The sequence below is a fragment of the Hylobates moloch genome, unplaced genomic scaffold (genome assembly GCF_009828535.3).
Source record: "Hylobates moloch isolate HMO894 unplaced genomic scaffold, HMol_V3 SCAFFOLD_17, whole genome shotgun sequence".
NCBI classification, from domain to species: Eukaryota; Metazoa; Chordata; class Mammalia; order Primates; family Hylobatidae; genus Hylobates; species Hylobates moloch.
The window spans coordinates 21,215,453-21,231,076 of NW_026652292.1; the positions used below are offsets into that span (position 1 = coordinate 21,215,453).

The 15,624-nt window shown below is 36.9% G+C and overlaps 1 long non-coding RNA gene across 1 annotated transcript in view; it reads right to left on the reverse strand.

Moving 5' to 3' along the window:
- Positions 1-2,138: 2,138 nt before the first annotated feature.
- The window catches only part of LOC131381672 (uncharacterized), a 99,114-nt gene continuing 85,628 nt past the window's right edge, over positions 2,139-15,624 (reverse strand). Inside the window, exons 3-4 of the long non-coding RNA XR_009210554.1 lie at positions 4,727-4,791; positions 2,139-2,557 (exon numbers count right to left, since the gene is read on the reverse strand). This is a non-coding gene — a long non-coding RNA (uncharacterized LOC131381672). The remainder of the gene's footprint in view (positions 2,558-4,726; positions 4,792-15,624) is intronic.

Consider the following 15,624-nt stretch of genomic DNA (forward strand, 5'->3'; position numbering starts at 1 on the left):
TGTCATTAATCCTACTGGCGCAAGACCAAGACCCGTTGTGTTCCCCCAGTCATCAGAGCAGTATGACCAAGAACCGTGGTGTTCCCCCAGTCATCACAGCTATATCAGTTTGGTTTGCAGAGATAAGAGCTATAAATTCCCTTTTTTTTCTCATTTAAATGCATCTAACTATGTGCTGGGTAATCAACCTACCAAGGGTAGAAATCAAAGGTAATCTTCAGATATGGATCTAGCATATAACTGCTAAGGCAGGGGTCTACAACCTTTCTCTGCAAATAGCTAGATAGTAAATATCTTAGGCTTTGTGGGCCATATTGTCTCTATTGCAGCTACTAAACTCGACTGCCATTATAACCCAAAAGCAGCCATAGGCAGTAAATATATCGAGTGTAGTTGTAATTCAATTACATTTTGTTAAAAACAGAGACAAGACTTTACCCAAGAGCTTTAGCTTGCAAACCCTGTCCTGAAGTTATCATTCAGCAACCTGGTGACAATATAATTGATTACATTATGCTTTCCCACCATGAATGAAGCAGTTGTTTCTTTTAAAAGAGCAGATTACTGAGTCTGGTATGGATTTTTCTCTCCTCCATGCAGTGCTTCTGCCAGGCCTACAATTTGTGCATTTATGCTTCCATTTGTGGCATCACCATGGTATTTCACTCAGTATCACCTTTAACAATTGCCAATTTAGAGGAAGACAGTGGGACAATGGCATAATGCCCACAGCATTTCCCAGTGATACCACATGCCCCATCACCCAGAAGCAGCTGCCTTGATGGAATTGGAAAGGCAATTTCAGCTCTAAATCGCCACAAATCTTGAGTGGTTTAAAGACAATCATTATGTCTACATCAGCATCTGGCTGGCTATCTGTGGATCTGCAGATCGTTCCTGGGCTTGGTTGGGCTTAGCTGAGCTGTAGTGTAGGATTGTTCCTCACATATCTCATGTATAGGTGGAGGCTGAAGTCATACCAGTTATTTTGTATCAGGAATGTAGGAGACTGAAAGGGCACACACAATGTCTCTTAAAGCCTTTGGTCTTCACAGAATTGGCATAGTCACTTCTGTTTATATTCTATCCATTAAAGCAAATAAGTGGGTTAAGCCTAAAGTCAGACTGGTGGAAAAGCATATGAAGCTGGAAAGGGAGAAAAGGATAGGAGAAAAGAAAATTAAACATTTGCTGAAATAACTTAATCTACTAGGGATGAGCTGAAAGCTTAGTTACAGTACTCTCTGAGGCTTGTTGACCAGTACGTTGAGTCCTCACGTATATGAAATATGTTCTAACCCGGTATCCAGTAGACAGTGCCATCTTGCCGTAGCAAGAATGAATGTATCGTGGAACTAATGTATCGTGGAACTAAGTGGTAGAGTCAGGTGTGACTGCTTTCTTCGTGTCACCAGAGAACACAGTTTAAGAATTTTTAGCCTCAGAATTAATCAACTGAACCCTAGTGCCAAACAAGTACTATTTCCACCAGGTAATCCAGTCAGGGCTCCAATTAATTGGCAACAGAGACTATCCCCTGGCTATTTTGGGCTCTTTGTAACCCTAAAGCAACAGACAAAGAAAAGAGTATCACTCTATGACCTAGTGAGCTTGATCCCAATTATCCAGGAGACACAGAGTTACTGATGTATGCTGAGGATAAAGAGGACAGTCTGGAACAAGAAATTCAATGAGGTGCTCTTAGTACTCCAGTTGCACAATAGTCCTGGTCAATTGAAATTGTAGCAACTCAATCCAGAGAAGACAATCAAATAGCAGGTAACTGCAGTAATGAAGGTTGGCACACTCCGGGCAGTCATGCTACTGATCAAAGATAAGGGAATATGGAATGAATGAGTGGTAGAAGAGGCAGCTATGATTACCACCTCATGCATTAGGAAATTGACTGTAGTAGCTTTGTTTAAGCTGTTATTACTAGTACCTGTGATGGTTAGCATTTTAGATTTCCCTTATTGTTTGGGAAGATGATGGGCTGTACCTATGCCCAATGTTTGGTAATCAAATTGTTATAAAATATTATCCTATCAGCTAAAAAACATTTGTAAATGCATATATTTGCTTTATGGATAAGTACATTTATTTCATGTTTTAAAAGTTAATACAGGTCAGTTCTCTGGGTAGCCTTGGAAAAGCCTAGTTATCCCCACTCCAAGTTCTTAGCTTGTAGTTCTCAGGAATAACTGTAGAATATGCTGGGATACAGTATGCTAAGATAGCAAGGAAATGCCTGAAACGGCCTGGGTCTTGTTCCTGTTCCACCCAAAAAATGTAACATCTTGCGATACAGAGGAAATGCCCAAGACAGCCCCAGCTTTGCTCCTCTCTCACCTGGAAACAGGATGTCCTTTAAAGCTTTGCCCAGTCAGTCACGTGGCCCCTGAGGTATATGACCCAGGGATGTCTTTCAGCGTCCCTCTTCTGTGGTGCAAGTAAGGCACATGCAGTCAATATTGCATCCATCCTGGTCAGTTTCTTGAGCCTTGAGGGACTGGCTCATGATAGATGCTAGGCTTCTTTTGTCTCTTGCTGCTTATCTCTAAATAAGAAACTCATTTCATGTAACTTGTAGTATGTGAGTATATTGCTGTATCACTGAACTCAAATACGTAGGTAAACAGTATATTAACCTGCATTACAGTTCAAAATCGATCATTCAAAAAATAAAAATGCACATTTGAAAGATTTCTATTTGTCCTACTTATTTTCAGTATTAGTCCATTTTGCGTGTTAGCTAGTTATGAATATCTGTACTCAAATATAGGGAAAAAGTGTAAATTTTTTTTCTTGATTTCAAGTAACTGAGATTTCAGTAAAAGGCTTTTTTCATGTCTTCTTTTTTTCCACATTTTGATTCTGTGACTCTATTCTTATGTGATAGAATAAGTGCTGAGTTGGCAGTTGGGGAATTTTGAGTTTATTGTTGTCTCCATCCTTTATTAATTTTGTGATTTTATGCAGGACACTTAATTGCACTAAAAATGTATTTTATAACCTGTAAAATGAAAGAGAACTCATAAATTAACTCCACTGAAATCTTTAAATAATCTCTAATGAATGAGTCCCCTAAATGATATATATATATTTATTTTAGCTATAAAACAGCATATTATTTGAATAAAGAATAACTATTGGTTTAATTTACATGTATAATAAAATATTCCTCAAATAAAGATGTTTGACCAATGAAACTTGATTATGGATGCCAATTTCAGAATCTGAAATATTTTATTATAAAATAATTTGTCATAAACTAAAAGTCTTTGAGTATATATATGAGTGTATATGAAATACATATTTTATATATATAAATATATATATTTTATATATACTCTATATTTTATATATACACTATATGAGTGTATATATAAAGTATATATATAAGACTTTTAGTATATATATGAAATATATATATTTCATATATATTATATTTTATATATTATATAAATATTATGTATTATATATTATATATAAATATATATTATATAAATATATTATATATATTTTATTATAAAATAATTTGTCAAAAATAAAAAATATTTAGACATATATATGAATATATAAAATGTATATACTCATGTATACTCAAAGACTTTAAGTATATATGAAATATATATGTATTTTATATATACTCATATATGTGAGTATATATATTTTATATATTCATATATATACCCAAAGACTTTTAGTTTATGGCAAATTATTTTATAATAAAATATTTTATTTCAAATTCTGAAATTGGCACCTATAATCAAGTTTTATTAGTCAAACATCTTTATTTGAGGAATATTTTATTATACATGTAAGTTAAACCGTTATTCTTTATTCAAATAATATGTTGTTTTATAGCTAAAATAAATATATGTATATCATTTAGGGGACTCATTCATTAGAGATTATTTAAAGATTTCAGTGGAGTTAATTTATGAGTTCTCTTTCATTTTACAGGTTATAAAATACATTTTTAGTGCAATTAAGTGTCCTGCATAAAATCACAAAATTAATAAAGGATGGAGACAACAATAAACTCAAAATTACCCCCTAGAGTAGGGGGGCCAGTTTTTTTCTCTGGCTACATGAATGACATGCCTGGTCAAACCAATCCCCTGAGTTCTATGCAAATCAGACTCTGCCTTACTGAGCCATCTCATATAACTGGCTGGTATTCCTGAACGTGGGGTCTCCTCTCTCACCTTTGGAGCTTCTCTCCCTCTGTCTCTGTACAAGGGAGTTTCTTCGTTCTTTCTTCTCCCTTCTATCTTGCCTGTTAAATTCTCCACTCCTTAAAACCATTCCACATGTTTTTGTGTCACTTTATCTAATTCAACTCCAGACGAAGAAACTGGTGTTCCTCCACTCATTGGAGTGGTATCAGAAGGGAGGCAAGTTAAACAATTTTCAAAAGCCAAAGAAGCAGTTTATGACCTGAAAGCATTTAGCAAACCTAATATTTGACCGTAACTTAGACCATGTGTTTACATTTTGAAGACAATTCTATTTTACCAATAATCTTGAAAACTATCTTTATTTCCCAAAGATTGCTAAAGTCTTGTGAACTGAAAGGCATTACACTTTCTATTTTTCTGACAAAATATTTGAGTTAAGTTCTTCTTATTATTAAAGCAGTCAATTTAAGACTTCACAGAGGAGATTAACCAGTTTGCAAAGAGAGAAAGAGGCCAGAGACTCAGTGGTAAGAAATTCTTACCCTTTTGCCGGCATGCCAGGTTTCTGGGTTCTCTCTCCCTGAGCGGTCCCGGTGACCCTGCTTGACTGTACGCAAACAAATACATTGCCATGAATTAAGAATATTCATAGATAGTTTACAAATTTTGGAAAAACTAGGCAGAGATAGAGAAATATGACTCAAATTCTACTTATGAGAGTATACTCACCACACTTACAGCATCAGGAAGCCTAAAATTCAAAAAGTTAGCTTAAGGATAGAAAGCTGGTGTGTTCCATTAATTCCTGCAACCAGACAAAGGTAGCTTAGGAATGCCAGATAAATGAAACAGATGATGACTCACTAGAAATGTATAGAAAACAAAATAACAGAACCAAATAAAAGCCTTCCACTAGAAACTAAAAAGTGTCATGGTTCTATATATATATGGATACCCAAGCAAAGCTAGAGGAGAATAAACAGTAAACAAATGAAAACTAGAAGCAAAAACAAGTAAGCAGGAAACCAACTCTAAATTTTCCTACTCAGTTTACCCTAGAGGCTACAGTGTTACTCAGGGCCCCCCAAAAACCCACATAATGAATATTTTATTCCTGATACACAATTCAATATCCTTAAGTTCACCAGTATCATTGTACGTTCAGTGTAATTAAGACATTCACTTTAGGCTTATGGCCAAAATAAGTACTCCAGCACTATCCATGCAAAATGACAAACGTGGTGTGAAGCAATGCAAGCATGGATGTGAAATTTTACTTTAATTAAGACTAAGAGCTTTAACTATGAAAATAGTTCTTAGCCAAATATAATCTTTTCATCTGGATTTAAAGAATATTTTATTATTTAAACTTTTCCACGTCTTCCTCCCCTATTTAATGATTTCTTACTACATTGTTTCATAAATAACCTTTCAAATCTGTAATTTGAACTTTTAGATAATGTCTGCATTAGATAAAATTATTCTTTTTCTTTTTTTTCACTAACAGCATAACCCTTTCTGGCACATTTTGTTTACAGAATTACATGTTAAACAGAATTAGATATGCATATTTATAGATAGAAAAATTCCAGAGTTTTTCCCTTATCATAGCCTTTTCTTAATTGGAAATGATCCAGATACTAAATGGGCATCAAAAATAACATTAATATTTAATTTATACAAAAAAATTTACCTAAAACATTTATCTCATTCACTGTACTTAATTTTTACTTTTAATAAGGGTGACATGAGACATCAATCAACATATGTTTGGTTCCAAAAGGTGGGACCACTTGAGGTAAGGAATGGGGCTTGGGGGTTTTCAGATCACGGGTGGGAGACAAAGGTTGCATTCCTTTGAGTTTCTGATTAGCCTTTCCAAAGGAAGCAATCAGATGTGCATTTATCTCAGTGAGACTGTGAATAAAATGGAAGGCAGGCTCTCTCTTAGCATCTCCCAGCTTGAATTAACACACTGACATTTTAAAATATCCAGCAAAGACAAACGTAAAATCCAGACAAAATGTATGCTGACAATCACGAAGGCATTTCTATTTTTGTTCCACCAATAGTTTTAAAGCCAGCTTGTTTAGTTAAGTTATACTTAGGTCACGTGAGCTTGAAAATTGCTTAGACTTACTTACTTAATTTGTGAGCGCTCTTTTACTTATAAGCCAGTTTGGTAGACACAACATATAATAATATGTGTACATACAAATAAACACATCTAGGCATCCATACACACATATAAATGAAGATCTGGTAGCTTGGAACCTTAGCCGTGAGATAGCACTACAAGCTTGCCAGTTTTACTTTGCCCAATAGATAATCCGAGGAAGGTTGTGAACCAGAATTTTCTGTAAAGCAGTCTCCATGACAGTTTAATTTTTAAAGGCTAAACCTCCCCAGACTCCAAGGAGCACTGGGGCCAAACAGTACCAAAGGAGGGCATCACCCATTAACCAGGCCCCCTGCTTAGAACAGCAGCACAACAGCCTGGACACAGGCAATGCCATTCCACTTTCTCGTTAAACAGTAAACTTCCTATTCTAAACAATTTTGGGGCCAAGAAGCATTGCAACTGGGAGAGAAAATTCTAAGAAGGGCTTAATACTCAACCTGGGAACCTCTGTCAAGGGCGTCCCTTTTGGGCAGGTTGAGGACTGCAGGACCCACAGAGTGTCCTCCTAAACCAAGGTGGAAAGGAAAAGAGAGAGAAAGAGATTCCCCTGTATGGAGCATAAAGGAAAAAAGAAAGGAGAAGAATAAATCCCAAACTTTGGGCTTTCCTCTTCCTCCAGGCTGGCTCACTGAAGTATGGTAATGGTGGAGTGTCCAGGTTCTTGGCATTTTGAACAAATACTTGGACAAAACGCACAAAGCAAGGAAGGAATGAAGGGATTTCTTTTTTTTTTGCCCGGGTGGAGTGGCTCACGCCTGTAATCCCAGCACTTTGGGAGGCCGAGGCAGGCGGATCACCTGAGGTTGGGGTTTCGAGACCAGCCTGACCAAGATGGTGAAACCCCATCTCTACTAAAAATACAAAATTAGCTGGGCGTGATGGCGCATGCCTGTAATCCCAGCTACTCAGGAGGCTGAGGCAGGAGAATCACTTGAACCCAGGAGGCGGAGATTGCGGTGAGCCAGGATTGCACCATTGCACTCCAGCCTGGGCAACAAGAGCAAAACTCTGTCTCAAAAAAAAAAAAAAAAAGAAAAGAAAATGAAAGTGTACTCTACAACGTGGGATTGGGCCTTAATATAGTGGCTCAAAGACCCTGTTACAGACGTTTTTTGGAGTTTAAATACTCTCTGCTTGGGGTACGCCCTATGTAAATGAAGAAGATTAAGTAAAGCTACAGAGTCATTTACTGTGTATGCTTTATGGAGAGCATGTTTCCTGTTATAGCTGAAATGTGAATTGTCCTTATGTTCCCTGCCTCCAGACCCTATTTTCCTGCCCCACCCCTATCTCCAAGTTTCTGTAGGAGTGTAAGAGCCAAACTTCTGTGGAAACCTTGCTCCAAGTGGCAAATCTACTTCCTGTCATAAAGATATGAGACGTTTATTTTTTCTTTGGCAAAAGCCAATTAGCTAACACAGATGGTCACTTCAACCACCAAGTGATTTTAGGATGAACTGTGTGTGACAAGTGGTGTTGTCAAGTCCTCATACTTGAGGACTACTTATTGTTAATCTTGAGAACTTGTATGGAACGGTTTGTATCTGCTTGACTATACAAAAGGTGAGATTTCTTTCTATCTGTGCAATCTCTTAGAAAATGGCATGGGATGTGCGTTCCATTCTGGCTTAATGCTTATTAAAGATTTAAACTGTTATTCTTTCTCTTCACCCTTATGGAAAGATTTTCTGGGTTGGAAGAATATTTTGTTTTAAGTTATGTTTCTCCAACACTCAGTATGCCCCTTCTTGACCACGTTTCAACAGACTAGAACTATGTAATTTGCAGCACAAATCTCAAAACTGTATTACAACATAAGCAGGTCTTTTCTCAGGATCTAATTTCCCAAGGGCAGATCAGAGCCACTGTGCACAATTCTGATGATGTTGGGTGCACAATTCTAATGATGTTGGATGCCCAAGGATTATCTGCCTGGGAGTTCTTTTGAAGATGCACATAAGCCCACAAAAGTTTTCCAGGCACTAGAAGCGGCCTGGGTTGAAAAAACAAAAACAAAAACAAAACCAAGGATAGCCGTTGATTGGCACGAGGATAGCTCTCTTTTCTCTGCCATGTGCCAATTCTTAGAAACAGGATCAAATTCAGCCTTTTAGTCCCATATTGTTTTAAAAAACAAAGATGGAAGCAAGATGATCCCCATAGAACACTTCGTGGTCAGATCCTGCCTGGAAAAAATTATTATTTCTGCCCTCGGGCCCTTTTAGAGGTCCCTCCTTGGTAGGGGTAGAAGAGGGATAACGGGTGAGAAAACAGGCAGACCTCAGGAAAAAATGGAAAGAGCTCTCCATTGAGTGAGAGAGAATGGAAGTTTGTTTCACAAATTTCCCAAGTGGTTAGAAAGGGAGACTGAATATATGATACAGTCTGTCACTTTACACTTGATGATTTATTTTGACTTTATGTAGGAATATTTATCACAGTAGTAAGAAAGATCATAATATATTTTATAGCTATTTTTTCTTAATTAGAATATTTTCAATACCTATATATGATATAAGGGATTTCATATGTACTATGGCACATCAAACAATAAGAGCAGAGCCATTCAAAAGAATCAATGGCAGACATGAGCAGCCATCCCTGAGTGAAACAGCATTTGGCCTGTTCCTCCTTTGTCCAAACTTAGGAGGGCTGCAGAACCCATAGGCCCTCTTCAGGGAGGCCTGTTAAGGGAGGGGAAGTGGTAGTGAGAGAGTTCTAGAGAGAGATTGACATGTGTTTCCTGGAGTTGTGGGTATATATGAAAGATAATGGTGCCTAATTACTAGTCTGGAGGTTTAGTAAGGAGGCACTTATGTTACCATAGTGTAGAACCTGGTAAGAAAATAAATGCAATTAAACCCATGTACATACATCTCCATGCCATTCTTTATGATCTTTTAAAGACTTAAAAGAGGCCTCTGTTTTTCCAGTGTTTACAGTGAAGAAGCCAGGAAACTAAAGGAGGAGGCAGAACTCTGGCAAAACTACACAAAGCTCCATAAGCAAAGGTGAGCTATGGTTTATGTCTCCCAAAATTCACCTGTTGGAAACTTAATCCCCAATACAATTGTATTGGGAGGTATAACCTAATGAGAGGTGTTTAGGTCATGAGAAATCTGTCCTCATGGTTAGATTTATGTTGCTATTGAAAGGGCTTTAAGGAATGGGCTCTCTCTCATGTTCTCCTGTCTTCTGCTATAAGGTGACACGGCAAGAAGGCACTTGCCAGATGCCAGTTTCTTGAACTTAGGGCTTCACAGCCTCTGGAACTGTGAGAAAATAAATTTCTGCTTATTATAAATTACCCAGTCTCAGATATTCTGTTGTAGCAGCACAACCAGAATAAGACACTGGGTTTGGAGGGACATGGGTGTACTCTATTGAGTGTTGTGAGTGACAGGAAGGCTGGAGCAAGCTGAACATGGCCTAGAGAACACCACAGACATCCACACTCTCTGTTTGGAGAATACAGCTTGAGCCCCTGGCAGCAGACAGAATAAATCCCTATTAGGCCAAGGACTAACCTCCTTGGCAGTGAAGACTTACTTACATAGGAAAAACTCTGCCTTCATTACCCCACCCTTCCTATCCCCTAATAGAAGTTTTTGACCCAACGAATAGAGCAGAGCAGGAAGAAGGTGGAGGGAAAGACACACTCTCATTTGAGAACCAAGGTCCTGGAGTGTGAGAAGTTGAAAAGCAGACCATAATCTTGTCTCCCTTTTGGGAATGTCTTCTTGACGAATCCAGTCTGCTCTGTGATTGCTTTTCATAAATGAAAGTGAGTAGAATGCCATGCAACCCGCCAGGGTAGTAAGTGACCAGACACACACACACACAGACACACTCGCACAAAGGACAGAGAAATTCTACAAAGCAGTTAAAATCAGTGACTGCCCCAAAATAAAACCAATATAATTTCATGTAAGTTAAGATGCCTCAGTAAAACAGAAAGGGATTTACATATATGTGTAAATAGTATCAAACAAAAGCATTGTGTTGCTGTGTTGTTTCATGTCAATAAATGTTAGATTTCTCTGTTTCTAACTCTAAAAATATGTTTATATTCTAAGATTTTCCTAGAAAATGGTTTATTTCAAAGTGATTTCCATATTACTGCACTAGAATTATACATGCACCTTATATTTTAGTATCGTTACACATCTGTTTCTCTCTCTTTCTCTCCTACAATAAAAGAGAAATATATTTCTACCCACCTTTATGACATCTTTTAAAGATCCTGCCATTACTGCTAACTCAACACAATCAAAATTCAAATTCTAACCTTCTCGTTGCTCCCACCTCCTGACTTCCTGGAATCACTTTTAAACCTAATATCTCATTTCTATGAGTATTCTAAAGCCATAAAGTCACTTTGACACTTCGATTTCTTTCAATCTCAATAAATAATGTATCTCCGATAGCTTTTTATTTCAGTCTCAAATATCTACTATAGTTATACGTTTTCAAACTAATCATAGCCATAGCCACAAAAAATTAAAATAAAATATTTTCTTTTCTATTTATAGAATTCTTTTCTGTTGGTTGGACCAACTTATAAGAGCAATATGATTTCACTTAAAGGTCATTTATTGGTTTTCAAGGCCTTTCATATCTTTCTTATATGTGCCACTTCTTTTATTCTTTTTATTATAAGGCCATTTACATCCCATAATAAGAGTTATCAACAAACTTTCCAATTGTTATGCCTGTCTGATTTAGTTTCCAGCACACGTCTTCTGTCCTAATTATTCTAGTCTTCACTTTCCTTCTCTGCTACAAAATCTCTATTCATTGTTACTTCTGTTTCTTGGCCCTCGTTACCCCTTCTCTTCTCTGACACCCACATTGTAATCATCTTTCAAGGTCACAGACATTTTAATGTCTTTATCAAATCCCATTTGACTGCTTAAATCCCTACTAACTTCCTTGAAAAGAGACAACACAAATTATTTAAACAGAGAGGATTTTTAAAAATTTTTAAATTTTTAATTTTTGTGGGTTTATAGTAGGTGTATATATTTATGAGGTACATTAAGTGTTCTGTTACAGTTATGCAATTTGAAATAATCACGCCATGGAGAATGGGGCATCCATCCCCTGAAGCATTTATCCTTTGGGTTACAAACAATTCAATTACATGTTTCTAGCTATTTTAAAATGTACAATTACGTTTTTATTGACTATAGTCACCTTGTTGTGCTATCAAATAGTAGTAAGCAAAGAGGACTTTTGTATAAAAAATGGTTTAACCATGTACATAAGGAATGAAAAGATAAAAAAAGGACAGGGGAACGCAGAGTTACCACAGAAAGCAGCTGAGATTCCTAGGGCTACAGGGGATAAAGAGAAGAGGCTGGCATTATTAATAGTTTAGGAGAGCTCAGACAGACTTCTTATGACCTTCTCCACCAGCCCCCAGGTCATCTGGTTCTAGGATGTGTGAAAACAGGATAATGAAATGCTGTGGCAGATTTGGAACAAAAACAGGAAATTGGACCTAGCTATAGGTGGAACAGTTGCCATCCTCAGGGTAAACATCAATAATTTGGGTAACACAGAAAGAAACAGGAAGCCAAGTGCCCTCTCATTCCTACAGTCAGTTACTATGGGAAGAAACTTTCACTGAGTCAGCTGGTATAGGAAAAATGTGATATGAAGATTCACAAACATAGCATCACAACACAGTATGGAAAGGTGATTTTGTAGCTAAGAAAAAGTAGCTATACACCCAGCACATTTGTCAAGCTTTAAATATACTAAGAAAATTCACACTGAATTATATTGCCTACATATTTGAAAATTTATTCTTGCTTAGAAACTCAGCAGACAATGCCTTATATAGTATTTTGATTAAACCTCTGTATTTATAAAAGCTTATCAAACTAAAAAAAGGATAAAAATAAATAAATGTTCCATGTTAAATCGTTGATTGACAAATTGACTCAATTGCTTTAGGTTGTGTATCTTGCATGTTACTTTGTGAATGTTCAAGCTCAGTCACTACTTAAATTAACTCTCGGTGTTATCTAGATTTAAGTATACCTTAATTATCTTGATTCCAGCAGTTTGAATGGTCATGAAGCTTTATTACGTTTACAATTGTTATCAAGTTTTAAAAAAGACAACAATGATATATATAGTACCAATTAATCCTCTGCCATTATTGGAGAAATCTGGATTTATCACCTAAGCTACTCTTAGTAAATTTTACATTTTATATTACTGCATGTTCAGCATTTTTAAGCCTATCGGTAGTATATTCCCATAATAAATATATATTTTAAGATTCAGTATTAGATGATTTCAAGCAATAAAATTATATTAATATTTTAATGAGAGTATTAAATGGCTTCATTCGGTATTCCTACTGTCACAAGGACATTTAATCATTCTCCAGCAAACTGGAAATAATGCCATCACTTTATTCTGTCTCTTACGAATAGTCCAAAATAAACACTTCCAAATTTAGTGTTTCTCCCAGAATCAAAATGGATAAACCAAGATAAGAATAATACATAATTTTATCACTTCTCGGCCTTTTGGCTAAGATCAAGTGAAGAATACTACATAATTTTGTATATAAGTATACATAAAATAAAGAGAGCTGAAAAAGTATTGAAAACAAATGCTAGTGGATTCTATAGAGATAATGCTCCTGGGCAGAGTCCAATGAGCTGAAAAAATGAGATTGTTTGAAGGTTTTAAAGGAAGAATTTAGAAGCATATATGCTCTTTCCTACCTCCACAACAATGCCCCCCAAAAAACTAAAAATTATGAATTCTGTTAGCTATAGACACAATCAAAATTCACATCCTATGGAGTTGTTAATTCTGGACTCACCTAAAACAGACACACTAAATATGGAGGTGTAGTGCCATCTTGAAAACTGGGTCTACACATTGAAGATGAAAGTTCTACAACTTCTCTCAACCTGGTTTCCACAATGTCTGAGGCTAGAATGTTGCCCTAACTGCAGTTTTCAAGGTAAGAGCTAGGAGAATTTCTTTCTGGGAACATTTATTTGTCAAGGAGATGAAACGCCAGAAAATAAAATTTGAGAATCTGTATTTTAAAAGTTTTTCTTATCAATTAGTCCCACTCAGGCTTTTAAAGCATTTTGGTGCCTCATTATTAATTATAAAGGCACAACTATGCACCATTTAATCATTTTCCTAAATTGTTTATTTTTTCTCTTCTTGCCATATGTCAGAGTTGTAGTTTTCAGCATGTTGAATTTAGGGTTAGGTTCAGGATTTGTTTTGGTCAACAGAATGTGAGTAAAAGTGGATTTTTTCATTCTCGGATACAAACTTTAAGAGCTTCTTTCTGCCATAGTCATTGGATACAATCTGTATTCCATTCCCACACTGCTTTAAAGAACTACCTGAGACAAGGTAATTTATGAAGAAAAGAGGCTTAAGTGACTCATATTTCCACAGACTGTACAAGAAGCCTGGTTGGGGAGGCCTCAGGAAAATTACAATCATGGCAGAAGGGCGAAGGGGAAGCAAGCAGCTTCTTCATGTGGCAGAGCAGGAGGAAGGGAGAGTGAACGGGAAGCTGCTACACACTTTTAAACAAACAGATATTTTGAGAACACATTCACTATCATGAGAACAGCAAGGGGGAAGTCCACCCTTATCATTCAACCACCACCCACCAGGGCCCTCTCCCAACATGGGGGATTACAGTTCAATATGAGACTGAGGTGGGGACAAAGAGCCAAACTATTTATCACAATCCTTCAGTTCCACTCCATCAGCCTGGGTCAAAGAGGGAACATGATGATGACACAGAGCAGAATCCCCAACACACAATTTTATGAATGGTTAGCAACAGACAGAAATTAAGCACTGCTTTAGTCCTAAGATTGTAAAGATTTTTAAATTTCAGCATAGGTAGTTATGCTTACTGAAATCACAATGAAAATTATCAAGGCATTTGAGGAAAATATATAATGAAGGACATATTTCAAAGCTAAGAAAAGGAAAAATGATTTAAATAAAAAATATGCATGTATATACTTTGAGACAAACCTTTAAAAATAAGAAATCTTCTCAAAATTGGAAGAGGAAACACTTTTTTTTTTTCTTAAAAGAATAGTGGTCAATAAAATAAATAACAGAAAACAAATAGTATATCTTTTTTTTGAGACGGAGTTTTGCTCTTGTTGCCCAGGCTGGAGTGCAGTGGCGTGATCTCGGCTCACCTCAACCTCTGCTCACCGCAACCTCTGCCTTCCGGGTTCAAGCGATTCTCCTGCCCCTGCCTCCCGAGTATCTGTGATTACAGGCATGTGCCAATGTGCCACCACGCCTGGCTAATTTTGTATTTTTAGTAGAGACATGGTTTCTCCATGTTGGTCAGGCTGGTCTCAAACTCCCGACCTCAGGTGATCTGCCCGCCTCAGCCTCCCAAACTGCTGGGATTACAGGAGTGAGCCACAGCGCTCGGTCGATCGTGTTATAAGTTTTATAAGTGTCTGACACTTCCCCTGCTTCCAGTTCTCCTTCCTGCCGCCCTGTGAAGAAACTGCCTTGCTTCCTCTTGGCCTTCTGCCATGATTGTAAATTTCCTGAGGCTTCTCCGGCCATGCTGAACTGTGAGTTTAACTTTCTTTTATAAATTACCCAGTGTTGGGTATGTCTTTATTAGCAATGTTAGAATGGACTAATACAGTATACAAAGTTAGAAAATGAAATAAGTTAGAAAATTAGATCTTTAATAAAGACACTCAAAATCAATAAAGGCAGTGTAATCATAACATATTCTGTCTTAGATCTGAATTTTTACTCAGTCACATAATGTAAAAATTGACTGCTAATAGCACCAAAAAGGTGGTTAAATTTTATTGAGAGATTTAGGAAAATGAAAATATAGTTATGTGTACAGGCAGTGGCAAATTTAAGATATTATAGACTTCATTCTACATTAACATCAATACATGAAGCATGTAAAAAAGAGCAAGAAATGGTAGTGAATTAGAAGTATGAAAGCAAATAGCAGATAACGTTAATGACTTAAAAGTGATTGTAAGGAAAATACATTTAGAATGAGGAGTGATAAAAGAATGATTGTAGGCCGGGCGCGGTGGCTCACGCTTGTAATCCCAGCACTTTGGGAGGCCGAGGCGGGCGGATCACGAGGTCAGGAGATCGAGACCACAGTGAAACCCCGTCTCTACTAAAAAATACAAAAAATTAGCTGGGCGTGGTGGCGGGCGCCTGTAGTCCCAGCTACTCGGAGAGGCT